The sequence below is a fragment of the Leptidea sinapis genome, chromosome 36, assembly GCF_905404315.1.
Source record: "Leptidea sinapis chromosome 36, ilLepSina1.1, whole genome shotgun sequence".
In the NCBI taxonomy this organism is placed as follows: Eukaryota; Metazoa; Arthropoda; class Insecta; order Lepidoptera; family Pieridae; genus Leptidea; species Leptidea sinapis.
Genome location: NC_066300.1, coordinates 1,107,966 through 1,125,593, shown reverse-complemented (window position 1 = coordinate 1,125,593; position 17,628 = coordinate 1,107,966). Strand labels below are relative to the sequence as shown.

At 34.0% G+C, this 17,628-nt stretch overlaps 1 protein-coding gene and 1 long non-coding RNA gene across 9 annotated transcripts in view; one reads left to right on the top strand and one right to left on the bottom strand.

The window, feature by feature from the left end:
* LOC126975491 (serine-rich adhesin for platelets-like) overlaps positions 1–17,628 on the bottom strand; it is a 130,725-nt gene that overhangs the window by 96,437 nt on the left and 16,660 nt on the right. The gene's annotated exons all lie outside the window — the stretch shown is intronic.
* Positions 5,058–14,159, top strand: LOC126975530 (uncharacterized). Its single transcript, XR_007731742.1, has 2 exons — positions 5,058–5,183; positions 11,600–14,159. It is a non-coding gene; the product is annotated as an uncharacterized LOC126975530 (long non-coding RNA).

The window sequence follows — 17,628 nt, the reverse complement described above, 5'->3', positions numbered from 1 at the left end:
GATGACAATGCAACGGAACGGTTACGGCAAGATGGCGTCATTTCTGTACCATCCGGTTTTTGGTTTCTTCGTCCATTATTAGGACATACAGCCATATACGTTAATATCCAATAACAACGTCGTATCGAAATGCGGTAATTAATAATAACTATTAATAATAATAATTACTATTCTGTACCATACGGTTTTTGGTTTCCTCGTAGTATTGTTTGCGGACGACACTTCACTGATTTTCAAAGTGAAAAGAAACCAAGCTATGTATGACGAAGTGAACGATATTCTATCTGACATCGTGTACTGATTTAGCACTAATAACGAAATAGCAAGGAAATGAAATATATAAAATTTACCGTAACAAATGTCAATAATGTAGATGCACGTGTTTTGAACGGAGAGGTGATAAAACCGGTGCAATCTGCTATATTTCTTGGCAGTACTCTGGATTCCAAATTACAATGGGGCCCCCATATTGAAGGATTGGCGAACAGACTTAGTTCTACAGCATACGCGGTTTAAAAGATTAGGCAATTAACTGACAAAAATACGGCGCGACTACTTGTCGTTACTACTTTAGTTATTTCCATAGTATTATGTCCTATGATGGTATATTGCTATGGAGCAACGCTGCCGATATTAATACAATATTTGTGCAGCAGAAGAGGGCTATTTATAACCTAGGTCCTAAAGAATCATTGAGAGCAAAATTCAAAGAAAAGAACATCTTGACTGTTGCTTCTCAATTAATTATTGATGATGTTATGTCTGTTCATAGGAACATAAGTCAATTTGCTAGAAACTGTCATAACCATAATGTTAAAACCAGTAGCAGACATAAACTTATAATGCCTACTACTCGGCTAAGTCGAGTTAGTAAGTCTTTTGTGGGGCTATGTATATGCTTTTATAAAAAGATCCCAGAAAATGTTCAGAACAAAAGTATTACGTTATTCAAAAGAATTGTTAAAAAAACGTTTGTGTGGTAAAGGTTACTATAACATAAATGACTTTCTTAATGATACCACAGATTGGGAATTCAGCGACCGCCCTAAGGCTATTAAATAATAAGTTTAATTGTACAATATTACTTTGTAAACATATTTTTTCGATGAAAAAAAAGCCCGCTGAGTTTGGGTCCATTCTTCTCAGGTCTGAGGCATTCGTTTTGGAATGGGTGGTAGTTTTTGACGTTCAGTAAGTGATTTCTTAACCTATTTGAACAAAATTATTTGAATTGCCCGACAGTACGGTCGCCGGCTTAATAGACAACAGGCCCATGTCCAAAAATGGATGGGTCATATGAACCACCAGGTGACGTATATGGGACAATCTAAGAGCATAAAATAATAAGATTCAGCACTATGCCGTCACTTGTAAGCTGTCCGACTGAGTGCTGGTGAGAATTCAAAAAAGCAGATAGAGTGAGTACATTTTGGTCATATATTTTTGTACGGCATTATTACCATCGATAGATCCATGAAAAATAATATATATATATATACCCACTTAATTGACTACTTTCTCATATCTACATATCATAAAAGTAGGGGTGTTTTTTTTATATTTATGTCGGTTCGAGTCCCAGACGAGGCAAGTAATTTTTAGAAAATCTTTGAATGCAGAATTACTAACTTTTAAAAATAACATAAAGTCTTCTTTCAGTAAAATACCCTATCGATATTTAAGGTACTTTCCCTTCATGTGCCATAACGCCTGTATATGTAAATTATATTTATTTAATATTTTTTTATAAATTGGACTTTCAGATTTGTACGGCATTAACTTTTTATAAATTATTGCATTAAGTACAAATAAACTATCTAAATGCCGTATAAAAAAATATCGTCATGAATTTCACCTTACATTTCGTTCTATAGATTTTTCCCTACTTTGTTTTTTTTTTATCCCTACAAACCTTTGGACCAACGAAAATGTACGGCATGTAAAAAATATTATCTATGCATAAAATACTTTCAAAATAAATTAATTTTATGTTGTTTCAAATCACCCCCCGACCCCGGAAAGAGAGGGGGTTATAGCCCTCGATTTTTTCCCCTTGTCGCATGATTTTTGTACGGCGTTGCGGAATAATGGATTAGAATCTGTATTGAAACAGTATGAAACTGATGCCGTACAGAATGAAATGACCAAATTTACCCTGGAAATTGTCAGAAAATCAAAAAAAATTACCGATTTTGTGGTGCACCATTTTTTTACGGCACTGCGCGCTTTCTTATTATTTTTCATGGATCTATCGATGGTAATAATGCCGTACAAAAATATATGACCAAAATGTACTCACTCTATTTGCTTTTTTGGATTCTCACCAGCACTCAGTCGGACAGCTTACAAGTGACGGCATAGTGCTGAATCTTATTATTTTATGCTCTTATATCGTCCCATATACGTCACCTGGTGGTTCATATGACCCATCCATTTTTTGGACATGGGCCTGTGGTCTATAAAGGTAGTTGCTGCGTATAGACCTTGCAGCATATTTTCAATAGAGCATAACAAACGTAGACAAAGGATGTAACTTGTACTGTTATGATTCGTTTTGTCCCTAACAGTGTCAAGTTAGTAGGTCAAAAACAAATCTCTTTCAGCCCACGTACTTATAACTCGAACACAATTGACAAAGCATCGGTAAAACTAACGTGACATCAATCAAAACTTCAACTTGACAGCCCGCCTTTTTCAGACAAATAGAAAGAGCAATATTGCGTTAGGTACTCAAAGAGGATGTAAATACTAAGTAATATAAGAACTATTCTTTGATTCAGGCGATAATGACACATTTACAAAAAATACTTTTAGGGCCGTGAAGGGTCCGTGTATTATAATGTTATGACGAACGGGTCAGTATTTATAACTGAAGTAAAAATCGTCATTTTAATAATAGGTAAAGCAAAAACTTTGTACCCCTTTATTTGCCAAATTATACCAGTGGAAGGCTCCTTTGCACAGGATGCCGGCTAGATTATGGGTACCACAACGGTGCCTATTTCTGCCGTGAAGCAGTAATGGGTAAGCCTTACTGTGTTTCGGTCTGAAGGGCGCCGTAGCTAGTGAAATTACTGGGCAAATGAGATCTTATGTCTCAAGGTGACGAGCGCAGTTGTAGCGCCATTCAGAATTTTTGGGGTTTTTGAATCCTGAACGGCACTGCATTGTAATGGGCAGTGTGTATCAATTACTATCATTTGAACGTCCTGCTCATGGTGTCCCTTATTTTCATAAAAAACAACTAAAAATTCCGCGAACGATTGAACTTCAAGTTCAATTTAACAAGTTTAACTGTGTTAGATTTTATTTTTATATGGAAAAGAAGTGCAGTAAGCTATTTTTCTAATATACAATATCTTATAAATACATTAAATTAATTAAAATAAATATTGCACACACTACTGTAGGAATGGCACACACATATAGTCTATTTTTTGGTACGTGTCCTAAATAGGAAACAAGGCGTAAGTATGGTTAACTATATAAAATTTATAGATATGGGAGAAATCGAATGAATGAACGATTGAATTTAATGGTTTATAAGTAGTGAACGAAAAGTACAAATAATACGATAAGTTATTTAAAAAAAATTATTATTCGGATACCGATGATAATTCATCGACTCATCTGTCAGTGAATCTGTTACTCTATTTAGGCTTCAAGCTGCAATATTTTAATTTCGTTTTTCTTGTTCTATGTTCGATGCACCATACAAATCTTTCACCTCATTCACTTCAGCCATTTTAAAATATTATTATTTTTCCAACACGTGATTTTAATTATGTTCCATATTAGTTATATTCTATTGGGTATAAAATACAATCATATGGCGGAAAAATGTCTAAAATTAATTTTATAATGTTATGTTTAATTTTAATTTTATATCATTTGGATACAATTATGTTGATATTTATTTCATATTGAAACAATTAAATCGTACTATTATTATAAATGCGAAAGTTTGTAAGAATGTCTGGATGTATGTTTGTTGCTCTTCAACTCAAAAGCTACTGAATGGATTTTAATAAATCTTTACAATAATATAGCTTATACATCAGAATAATACATAGGCTATAATTTATAAAGCTACAGTGTGAATTATCCAAAATAAGACGATAAGTGTCAGTAAGTAAGAATTAATCTGTAATCTGCGAAGTATTCATGCGTGCGGCACAAATGTATAATATTATTATTGATAATCACACTCATATTATAATGGTAAAAAAAGAGTGTGTGTGTATGTTTGTTTCTTCTTCACGTGCAAATGGCTGGACCAATTTTGATACAATTTGGTATGCAGGAAGCTGACACCCCGGATTAAAACAAAGGTTTAATAAATGTAGACTAATATTATAATAGATAAGCAACTGTTCGCTTTCTCGTTCGCTCGGTGCCATAATGTAGTAACTATTTCAAACTTATAAGTCAAATCTCACTGCAGTCTGCACGTTTCATACTAAACTAAATTTTTGATTTTTACGCAGTCTTGACTCATTTTAAATACATACGGCCTTGCAAATAAAATTGGCATAAAGTTATAACTAATCATAAACCAAGAAAATGCAAAATGATTACAAATAGACATTTTGCTTACGATTGATTTATTCGGACGCTTAACGTTTCCCGCGTTTATTTGCAAGGCAGCTTGTCATTCGGAAAACTTCAGAATTATCATTGTATTGACAGTATTGTCAACGATATTATAAACATTTTGCATATCCTTTGTTTATGCCTAGTTATAACTTTATACTAAGTTTATTTGTAAGGCCGTTAGTGTTTAGTATTTACATCCTCTTTAGCACTTACATCATCTTGAACGATGTGGTTAAATTTTCTTTGATTTTAGACCTTCAGATCTGGCTTTAGCTGAACGTAGTGTTTAAATTATCTTTGGCTTTAGACTTTACGGTTTTTTAAAATATGAAGAATTAAAGAAAATAAGACTTGGCTTCGGCCTTTACATTTTAAAATTCTATTTAATTAATATAAAAAAAACAAGGCTGTATGGCTTGGCTCCCTTGCCTGCTCTCTCGAGCGGATGATAAAAAAGTAATTTGAATCTTTAGATACTGTAATTCGTCGCTAGTGAGTTGTGTTTCTGAAATAAATATTAGGTACATAATATAGATTATTAAACCAAATCTATTCTGATTGTCCGAAAATTCGTGATTTCATTCAAGGTACTGTTTGTTTACTATTTAAGACACGTAAGGAAAAACAGATATACATTATAGAGGTTAGTCTATTACAAATAGACCCTAATTAAGTTCAAACTTAAAAATTAAATGAATTATGGTCGAATTCCTACCTCTGGGAACATGATTAACTAAAACGGTATTTACTGCTCGTATGGGGTTTCTTACTCTTGGTGCTATATACCTGTAGCAACAATAAACTTTACTTTTGGCTGCTTTTTTCTTAGTTACAAAACTAAATTAGGTATATATAATATCTCTCAGAGGGTAGGCAAAACGACGACAGACTAACAGGTAACCGCATCAAAATCCATTGTGTAGTTTTGAAGATCTAAGAATAAATAGGCACAGACAGTGGAAAGCGACTTTGTTTTATACTATGTACTGATTTATAAAATTTTGGCTTAATGGAAAATGGCTTTACTTTGTATAACTTCTCTATAAGTTACTAAAACCAGCTATTGGGTTTTATAGCTGAAGTTTTTGAGTATTTTCTGAAGCAGTTCAAGTCATATACATAGAGTTTATGTACACCTTCCTAAGCTACAATAACTTACGGTCAGAGGAATGCTTTGAGTTATTACCATCTAAGTAGATCTGGTATGAGTGAAAAGGAAGTTATTAATCACACTATCCATCCACTTAATTATACATACTTATGTGTGAGTACACATTTATGCAATTACTCATGGAACATTTTCAGTAAACATCTATTATTTTAATTATGTTTACATCTTCTTAGTTTCACATTACATAATATGATTTGTTCCTCTACTTTTATTTTATTATGATTTTCCTTCTATTTAAAGAATGAAAAAACATGTTTGTACCTACTTTATTAATCACCGTCAATGTAAATACAGTGTTTTATTCAAAACAAGGAGTGTAGTTCTCGTGTAATTCAGTAATTGCGGACACTACCACAAACTGAAATAATACCAATAATTAAAGTATTACATTTCATGGGTATTTCTTTTTATTAATTACCTACTAATATTATTATAGATTAATTTTTTATTGATATTGCCATCATTACACACACCATTGCTCCACACTTGTGTTCAATATCAGGAGCGTAGCAAGTGAACAAAGCAATGAACTGTATGCATATATAAATAGTCGACAGTCGTCCCACAAGGAATTAGCACTTGTAATATTAATTATAATTCCTTCTTATTTAGATTTCAATGTGTTTAACTTGCACAGTAGGACTACGATAAAGAATCACACTTACTTTAACTTACACTATTTTTTTGAATTTGAAGAAAGAACGTAAAATGATTCTAACACAATGGTTTCGATAAAGATAGGCTTTAATACCGAATGAATACTTGGCTTGTGTGTCTAGGTTGATACAATGAGAGTATATTTAAAATGTTAAGTACGTGTTAACATATGAGACAGATATCTAGCTTCTCCCTCAAAGCGTCATTTGTTTCCAAAGCGGTGGTAGTGTTCGAAATGACATCAAAAATATTTCTAAATATTCAATTATTTTTAAATAAATGCGTTTTATCAGAGTCCTAGGCTGAGACTTTGCTATAAAAACAAAGCCAATGAATGCTAAGCTTACATTCATCTAAGTCTTATGTTAGTGAAGTCTGAGCAAACTCTTAAATACACTGTATAGATCTCAACTTTAGTACTAAAGACTCTGTTGGCTACCCTTCCGGTCAGAGAGAGGTTTAATGTTTTAAAAATTCTCTCGTCTAGCCCAGTTATATAAACACCATGGACTACACATTATGGTCAGTTTAAGTTGACATGGTTTGCCTTAAATAATAATCCGACACTGAGTCGCTAAAACCTCTAAAACAAGCCGAGACTTTTCCCATGGAAACAGTGCCTAAACCTATAGATTCACGGCCAGATATATTAAATACCTGCATTTAAAGGCAAAGGTGGTTATTTCGAATATAATTACTTTTATTTATTAGTGATACTTCAATAAACCAGTGGGAGGCTCCATTGCACAGGATGCCCACTAGATTATGGGTTCCACAACGGCGCCTATTTCTGCGGTAAAGCAGTAATGTGTAGACATTATTGTTTTTCGGTCTGAAGAGCGCCGTAGCTAGTGAGGTTACTGGGCAAATGAGACTTAACATAATGTCTCAAGGTGACGATCGCAATTGTAGTACTGCTCAGAATTTTTGGGTTTTTCAAGAATCCTGACCATTGCGTCACTGCATTGTAATGGGCAAGGCGTATCAGCTATGAACATATGCGCATATGTATCGTCACTTATTTTCATAAAAATAAATAAAAACAGAAAAAATAAAATACATAATATTATAATATTACTAAGAGTACTTTAAACTATTATATAATATTTGTTCACAATCTATAAATATTTTAGTCACCGGACGTTTGGTGATCACCAACACTCATACTACACTATGTATCCTCGGTTCGTATCAACCCAGAAACAGTGCGCAAGGGATTTAATGCTTTAAATTGATTGTACATGGGCAGAAACTTCCTTGATAACTTCACTGTAGAGGAACGCCACACATTCAAATGGTGATGGTGATGTTTAAGTGTTAGTACTGTTTTTGGTTAGATCAAATGTGGTAAGCATAACTCATTTGAATGATAATTGATAGTAGAAAGACTCAAAAAAGCTCCTAAATGAGTCTATATTCAATCAATAAGCCGTGTTAATAATCGTAAGTGGCCGAGTACAGACAAGCGTACAATGAATCATGTAGTTTAGTAGGTCATTGGTCAGTGGTCTTGTAAACCGGTTACCCGGCTGATTGTATACTTCATCTCGCCACAGACGTGGTAATACCAGTGGTAGGTAATAATTAATGTTTCTTCTTACTTGGGTCATCAGCTTATTCAGTAATGGTACATAATTTATTATTATAATGGTAAATTAATAAATAATGGTATGTACATTAGTATCTTCTCCTATTTACAAAACCTACTCTAGGTTTAAGATTAAGACAAACATTTTATTTGAAAAACCCGGGATCTTAAACGACAATTTCCGATCAAGTAGAAAATAAGATATCAATCAATTTTATTAAGTTCTACTCTAAACGCATTTACAATTGCATAACATAATTTATCGTAACATTTACCACACCAGTACACAATAAAATTTTAATGCAGTTTAGCAACAATGTTACCAAATACATATTGTATCCCCAAAGCTTATTGGAGGATAAAAACATGTTCAATTGACATGCAACACTCGGCTTCACGGTCCGATCTACGGCTAGTTTTGTGAGATCGTTTTTCGGTCCACTGGTGAATAAATGTTGAGTAATTATAGGTTCTTCGTCGATGATTTTATAGTTTTTATTTATTTCAACCTTTAAAGTTAACTGAGATGTCGTTATTGTTCGATGAAAATAAAAAAAATTAACTGTTTATTGAATAGGATTGTCAAATATCTCTTTGATTTGTTATTTACACCAATTCCTCGCGATCAAAATATCAGAAGACTATGCTTTATTTTATCAATATAAATACTATTCTATATCATATAGGAAAACACACTGTCCTTGGATTAATTATTTGGTGACACAGAAGTTTTCGTCAAACTTTGAAACAAAAGTCCTAATTCAAGATTGCCACTGTAGCTATTGTTGTGTTGATCTTTGAGGCAAAATACCTAGAACCTTTTTAATCTTCTAAAATTGTTATTATTATTGATATTTTATAGAAGAAGCATATATCTACTCTAATAAAGGTTTGATCTTGAAGCATTTTAGGATAATGACCTTATGTTCCTATTAGTAGGATTGTAAGGCAGAAAACTACTTTTGTAGAATTTTATATTATATCACCGTTCTCAATTATTCCATCAATTATTATGTAAGTATGCATATTAAAGTTCTATCACGAAAACTCATCTACATTTAATACTTGCGGTGTTAGATATTTCTTCTATTTTTGTATCCTGTTTGATTTAATACTTCTTAGTTTTTTTTTAGTGAGAAAAGTGAAAAGACGACGAGTAAGACTATGCAGTGCCGCTAAGAATTCCTGAAAATCCCAAAAATCTGAGCGGCACCGTATTGCGTTCCTGACCTTGAGACATAAGATGTTATTTCTCATTTGCCCAGTAATTCTACCATCTACGGCGCCCTTCATACTGAAACACAAGCAGCGCTCACTCACTAGCGCTTAGTGTCACAAAAGGCTGAAATGGTTTTCAATCTGATATTATTATTTTTTCAGTTTCATTATATCTGTTTTGTTATTCAGAAAATAAGATATCTGTTGTATTGATTTTTTTTAATTTCATTCTTAAGTTCTTCGCTTTACTTTTCCTTGTCTAGTTCGTTTCATACATCTTGGGTTGGTACTTTTGTATAGTTTTGGGCTCCCGTGTTTCACAACCTGGTTTAAGTGAAATTAAATTATTATGAGTCCCTAAAGATGATCTCGTAAGACTTGTGTTTGTGATAACTTGCACACGGAACACAATAGTGATGTGATGTCGCGATAACAGGGGACTGTCATTGAACAGACATATTAGAGGCCACCAGCGTTCATAATTGCTATATTTTATCTCACTTGAGGCCTTGGAAAGACAATTACGGACAAAAGTTGTGATGGTAGTTTCTGTGCTTGGTAGATAATCGAATGCAGGCTGCAGCCTTGAAGCTCAACGCAACCTTCCAGTTGCGTTATGACTTCTTGCCGCAGTATAATATTATGACCCTTGCAAGTAAATCTCGCTAACTTAAAATCATGAGATTTGGTTAGAAATTACCAAAACGTGTTTCTGAATGATTTTATAACATGTATTTGTGTAAACAGCCTAAACATTACCGGTTTTTAATAGTAAATTTTTTTAAGTATTAAAATGCATATAGTATGTTATTCTTAAAAGATAGACATATGCCATCGGGGACATTTCTGTAGAACTAATTAAAGTACACAGTTCCACCTTACATTATTTTGTTATACCTCAAAGGGTTAGGCAGCGCTTTTTTGGAAAGCTCCCAGACGGCTTATTAAAAGACATAAAAGGCATTTATTTTCTCAAAATTGATTCGTTTAGAATTCTTTTTGATGTCATTTCTTATATACTAGATACTACTACCGCTTCGCGGCTAAGCGGCTCAAGAAACTCTCCCAGCATTCTTTTTTTGCGCTCTTTTTAATATTTTTTTTCTGACACCTCCAATAATATGGTTAGTACATACAAACATTGTAGTACAATATACAAAAACCTACCTCCAGAACCACGCCATTGATTGGTGAAAACAGCATGAAAATAGGTGCTATAGTTATTGAACCACGTTAGTTATATCACGAACAGACAGACAGACGCAACGGAGGACTTATTCATAATATGTAGTACTTAAGAGAGCTTTGTTTGAGTTCGATTCAAATCGTATATGTTTAGAAGTAATAAACTTAAATAAATTACTTCAAGCGTTTTTACTTTGATGACATTTCAACAAAAATGTAGAAGCATATGAAACTGAATTACTGAGAGAAGCTGTTTATAACGCTGAGTTGTTAAACACCTGTCCTGAGTGACAGCATTATGGCGTATTTATAAAAAATATGAAAGTTTTGGTCAAAGACCAAATTAAGATATTTGTTTGTTGTTAGTTTTATTCATAGAAATCAACGAAGTATTTTAAAATATAAGCTAACTGTATATAAATGTAAAAGAACTGCAACAAGATGTGTGAACAACGTCTCAATTTTGTCTCGTTATTTATAGCTGTACCGTATTTATTGGTATGACCTTATTCTCAATTAGAGCATAATGGAGCGCCATAGCACAGCGCACCAAATCCTTCGGTAATACGAGGAAAATCATTGTGCGATGTCTGCGAGACAAGATAATAAGATTAACTTCCGTACTATGTAAAAAGCCACAGAAAATACATTTAATTTACAAACTGGTGCTGTAGCTTACGAAACATTTGAGCAGTTACACACGTAATTTAAAGGTTATTTAACAACATAATTATTTAAATTAGAAATAAAGTCGTTTGAATAAATGTATAATTGCATTTATAACACTGTTAAAATGTATGCCAACTATTTACTGGTTGTGTATTATGCGATCACAGTGGATGGAACAAGAATTATTTTCGTAGCATGTAAAAAATGTCATGGAAAATCTATATGTATATAAATACTAACTGCACACACCACATAACGCTTTGTGGTGTGTTTGTGAGTATGAGCCGTTGCCGATGGGAAATATTTTTTTTTATTGGTTACGCCCTGCCCATTACAATGCGGTGCCATTACAGTTCAATGCAATATTACATTAATTATCAATTCATTTAAACGTTATTATAAAAAGGATTATATATATACATATTAATTATCGAATAGGTACTGTAGATTTATAATATGAAAGATTTAAAATTACAGTAACAGTAATTTAATTTGTCCATCGCTCCTTATCGTAGGTGAAGCCGTAATAATGCAAAACACACACACCCAGCCGAGGCGCCAGCGGGGGCCGCGCATCAGGAAGTCCAAGCAGCCAGGGCCATTCCTCGCTCCGAAGACTAACGGATTGGACGAACGATCCGCTATGGCTAGACGTGTTTGACGTAGAGTGTGAGGAACTTGTGCTCTCTCACCCAATCAAAGAGTTCGCACCGGACTCCGCCGGATTTGAGTCATTGATCGAGGAAGAGTACAAAGCAATTTGTAACGCTGAGAAAGCATTTGTTGTCCCCCAGTCAGTCTACAGCCACTTCCATCACATACTCTTGTGGTACCGGTTCGCTTTGCACGCAATCATGAATGGGTCATCATCCCTTGCTCAACAGCAGCTCGTGAATGTTGTGGGCTCACGTCACGTCGTTGTCCCCGCGGGCGCCGCCGCTTACCTCTCCGGCTTGGGCGACTTCGAGGACATGACAGGCGTCCCTCATCGTATGGTGGCAACAGAGCCAAATGCCCAAGGCCACTTCGGACGGGCGACCGCCGAGACACACGGCTTGTACGAAACCCTCCCCGCTCCCGCTGTATCTCTACAGCGTGTTCTAGAAGATCTGCAATACACGCAGGATCGCGGACGTGACCCGACATGGGACATCGCGGCCATACATCCGCAGGAGACCGTCGCAGACGACTCCAAACATGGAGATGAAGAGACAGCCGAGCAAGAAGACGCAGACGTCGCTTGCGCCGCACTCGTTGACGAAGACATCGCGGCACCACGACCCGCATTCCCTCATCGCCAGCCGAACCGGCCAACAGTTAACCTTCTTGGTTGGAGGCCCGCAAGGCTACTTAACGCTAAACAGGTCCACTTGTTGAGTGGATTGGATTTGGATGCATCGGTAACTGACTTCACTCAAGTAAGGAGGACCATCCCAACCTACGGCTTTTGTCCTGAACTGTTTGAGCTAGTTCTAGAGTGTATTCACGAGGTGAGGAACTATAAGACTGTTCCCCTTCCCAAGGACACCGGCGGCTCAGTCGCCCAACAGGTCGTCTGGGAGCCAGTGCCGGAGCCAGGGTCTCAGCCGCTCAGTTACCTGGAGCGCCAGTGTGATGAACAAGGACGCATAACCTCCCGCACGAATATGCCCCTCCGTCTTGCCACGGGCGGTAAAGTGATGTGCTACCGTACACTCCGACGAGCAGCCGGTGACAGAGAACCATAGGCGTGCTATGGGTTCAACCACTATAAGGAGGTGCCGCACAATTGGCGAGCGAATTGCAACGACCTTGTAGTAAACGGCCTTAAAGGTCTGGTCGAGACTAGGCCCTTCTACGGCTTGATAGCCTACCGCAGAGACACCCTCGTGGAGTTCTTGAGAAAACTCAATCACAGATTATATAATTAGAAAAATAGTCGGTCGAACATTTGAAATATGCATTTACATTTAAATACTGTTATTATGCCAGATAGGTATATTTACTTGTAATAATATATTTATGATAATTTAAATATACGCAGATCCTCGCTCATATAAATTTTAACAATTACATTCTATATAACTTCTTTACTTTATTTTGTCCTTATGAACATGAGAATATGTCGACATTAAATGCAATAGATTCAATTCAAAGGTTACGTTTTATTTGATACGTCATTATAATAATAATGAAATCCGACCTTAGTATTTTCAATATTAACCACCAGCTAATGCACATGTTGAAAAAGCTCGTGAACCTTACTTCCTAAAATTATTTTGTTCAAAACTTTATTATTTTATATAAAATGTTGCCGTACCCTTGCAGAACGTCACAGATTGTCTACCTGAGTCCTGAATATTGTGCCACCATTTTTGAACTATGTATTATAATATACTAGCTGACCCGGCAAACGTTGTTTTGCCATATAAATTGTATTGATATCCTTGCTAGTTGATAAGAGATGGCGCTAGTTGTATTAATTAGTAACAATCACACTTCTTTTATATTTTGTATAATTCACACTATAGTTTTATAAATTATAGCCTATATGTTATTCTGGTGTGTAAGCTATATTATTGTAAAGTTTCATCAGAATCTATTCAGTAGATTTTGCGTTAAAGAAGTTCAAACATACATCCAGACATACAAACTTTCACATTTATAATATTAGTAGGATTCTTTGATAATAATGTGGCTTGCAATAATAGAATGATTTAGTTTTGATGTCTACTAAGTGTACAGTATATACACAGAGTATGTAACACGTACACATTATTATAACATTGACCTTGTGATACGCTCGCCGCCATTTTCACTGTCATTTTCGTTTGCACATAATAATTGTTTGTATTATGTTTATTTCTATATCCTCTTTAGTGAACTATGCAATATACAGTAAGTCTGTTTGTATGTAAGTAACATCGATCATTTTTAGTTATTTCCATAGTAAAACATCTAATTATTATTATTCAAAGGTAATAATACCATAAACTTATATCTAACAATTTGCATAAAATCTTAAAAAAAAGGAAATATCTGAAGCATGTAAAAAAGCTTTTCCTTCTTTAATATAATATATTTTTGGTACTGAAACTGTCTTATGTTATTTTCTTTCCTCTTTATATTAAATATATACAATATTAGTTCTTGTAGTTAATAAATAAAATATTTGTTAAAAAGAAAATATTTGTTATTTTATGAGCACAGGTGTTGATAATTATTTATTTAATTGAAATTAAAAAAAACTACTTGAATACAAAAAGACATAAATTCATCACTTAAGACGCATAAAATTTAAAAAAATATATTATCACAACTAAATAAACAATCATTTCTCTCTTTTCATCTCCGACTTTACTTACGTGAAACTTAGCTGAGTGATATAACGTTAACTTGACATTGGGCTGTCTTAGCTTAAGCTTTTATTGACGTTTAACTGATCTAAATATTAATTATAATGGAATAAATATTGAAAAAGATGACAGTACTATGTACCTTTATTTCTGTGATCACATTGATAAAGTAGGCTCTAGAATTAGTAGATGAAAGAGCGCAGGGATCGTGGATGTTTGGTAGTTATGACAAGGACAGTTATGAGAGGAGGTTTTCCGCCTTTCAAATATCGCTTCACGGCTATTGGCTTGCTAACACGTTCTCTATGTATATGTAATAAGTGTTGATTATTATCTGGATAAATAAGATAGGTGAAAACATGCGAACTTTTTATTTTTTTCTGCTCTTACAATGAATTTCCTTTATCTTTTTTGTATACCACAATATTCAATTAAAAAATAGCCTTTTGTAAGTACATTTTCTTATATTAATTTATTTGCAAGAGCAACTAACAAATTACACTCTTTACATGCATACTGTATATATTAGGTACTAGCTGACCCGACAGAAGTTGTTCTGAATATAATGAATAAAATAATGTTTTTTAACAATTGAAACGTCACTATCACAATGGATAACCGAACTAAATAAAGTTCTCTCACGTAGCGGTTAATCTACCAACTATTAGCGAAAATTAAGTTTATTTTTTATCTACTGAGAGATAGAAAGATATATAGATTCTAATTAGTTATTTATTTTAAACTATTCTTTCAGTTTGATTTCTGAACGACGGGGGACATATCAAAGGAAGAACAAAATTTTTGTTTATATTTATTTTATTGACTAAATTTTCATATTTACTCACCTTTTAAACTTTTCCTGGACTTCCACAAATAATTCAAGATCAAAATTAGCCAAATCGGTCCAGCCGTTATAGCAATAATATGAATAGGAGTTATAATTATAACTACGTTTTAAAACAGTAATCACTTGTGTAAATGTAGTATTTTCTTTTTATATTAAACAAGTGGCAAGGTAAAACCGGTAGCCTGAGATTTTACCAGGTAGACCATATGACCCACAGAGCCTAGAAATAGTAGAATTTTTACGCAGATTAGTCCAAGAAAGTGGTACTATACTATACTTATAGATTTAATAAGTTTATATCTAATTATATTTGAATCGTTTATAACTATATTCCGTTGCGATAGTAATCAAAACAGAAGCTGCCAAAAAATCATTGATGGTTTCTTATAGTACGTAACATACCGGTATTTATTAAATGAGTTTTCAAACAAACAAAAATATTTTTATTTCGTAGGTAAATTGCATTACACTTGAAATATGCCATTTTTTTTCTTACAGCTCGTTCGGAAGGCAGATTTCCTCAGAGATTTCCTTCTCTTTTCAAAACTGAATGATATTACAGATTCTTATTTTCAAATTAATTTTACAAATCATTTCAATACAATATATGCAAAGTGATGGAACAAAATACACAAACGTCAATTACTAAATGCCTTACACGAGGAAGGAAAAAATATATGTACATTAATAATTAAAAACATAGTTATAGTTATTGAGTACATACTTATAGTACAATACAATAGATGCATCAATCCACACATACAGTAAATAAAATAAAGGCATTATGCGAGTATTTTATTAGGTATTATATATATAAAAAAAATATAATAACTTTGATTAAATAAAAAATACCTATAGAAGAAATAAAAAAACATACATCAGATTTCCCGAAGAAAGGATTATTCAGCCACCACAAGCAGCACCCGTTCACGAGCATGACGCATGGACCAGCCATCGCTTCCCTCAACCATATTTTAGGGAAGGCAAAGCCGAACCAGCCGCTCCAAGTCGCCGCCCCAAACAGTGGCATTAAGCGAGCAAGACGATGCCTGTCACGAGAACTCTACCAAAATACAAAAGATGTTCATCTACATAATATTATAACTCTACTCATACTCACTAAAATGCCTTTACTTACAATTTCACCATTTCGTTTAAATTTTAAAAGCTCAAACCCTTTATTATTTATCTATAATTACATTTATAATCTGAGACAGATATGCAAATTAGTTAAAAAATGTTATTTATATCCAGATATTCTGATATTTCACAGTACCTACCCTTTTGTATACAACATTTCTTCAGCATTGATTTATATTCGTTTAAAGGTACAATAAGTTCTGTATGTCAACAGGGAGCTTATTTTAAAAACGTATACAAAGACCTCTGAATGAATTTGTGACTTTATGATGTCGACTTAAATGACCAGCAAGCTTATCCCTATTTCTAGTATTTACATTATTTTTCTTAAACAAATTTATATATATTTTTTACATGAACAAGATTTTTATATATGTTTTGCGATGACATAGTCAAAATATTTATTTCCTTAAATTTATTTCTAATGACACTCTTGGTCTTCCACCTATAAATTATAGATGGCACGAATAGCTCGTTTCTGCAGTGTGGAGATAGTATTAACATCAGCAGCATTTCTCCAAAGTAGAAGGCCATTTGTCATCAGACTATGGAATAGCTGAAGTAGACTTGCCTCGCCGTATTTTCATCCGTAAGTTGTCGAATTTTTTTAACAGCGTATGCTGCAGAACTGTGCTTTTTCGCCAAATTAAAAGTTTTTCTAATAAAAATTTCTAAACATTTGTTAACCTAATGTTAAAAACAAGAAAGAAATGAGTGCGGAACTGACATATTGAGGTGTTAATTATCGATGTTATGCAGCGAGCAATTCAAATCGATTTGACATAGAATCGCAACCGGTTACTCGATCTGATATTCAATAATGGGAACGATTATTTAAATATTCCGACATTTTATGTTCAGTAAATTATTGATTTATTTCAGTGCTATAATACATTTTGATTTCGACACAAAATTGATATCCTAAGGGCTATTTCTCACCGGGATACCACGGTGGCGCAGTCAGTCGCGCCACCGTGGTGTCCGTAAGCTATCAAACTAGACACCAAACAAACACCAGAGTCACGACACCACACTAAAAAATGATACCAAATTCGTTCACTGCTCACCCGAGAACCTCGGATACGATATCCATATTGTTGAAATCATAATTTTGCATGGCGGCCATCTTGGATTTATAAAATGATCCCAAATTCTATCTCTGCACCCTCGAGAACCTCGGATACGATATCCATATTGTTGAAATCATAAGTTTGCGCGGCGG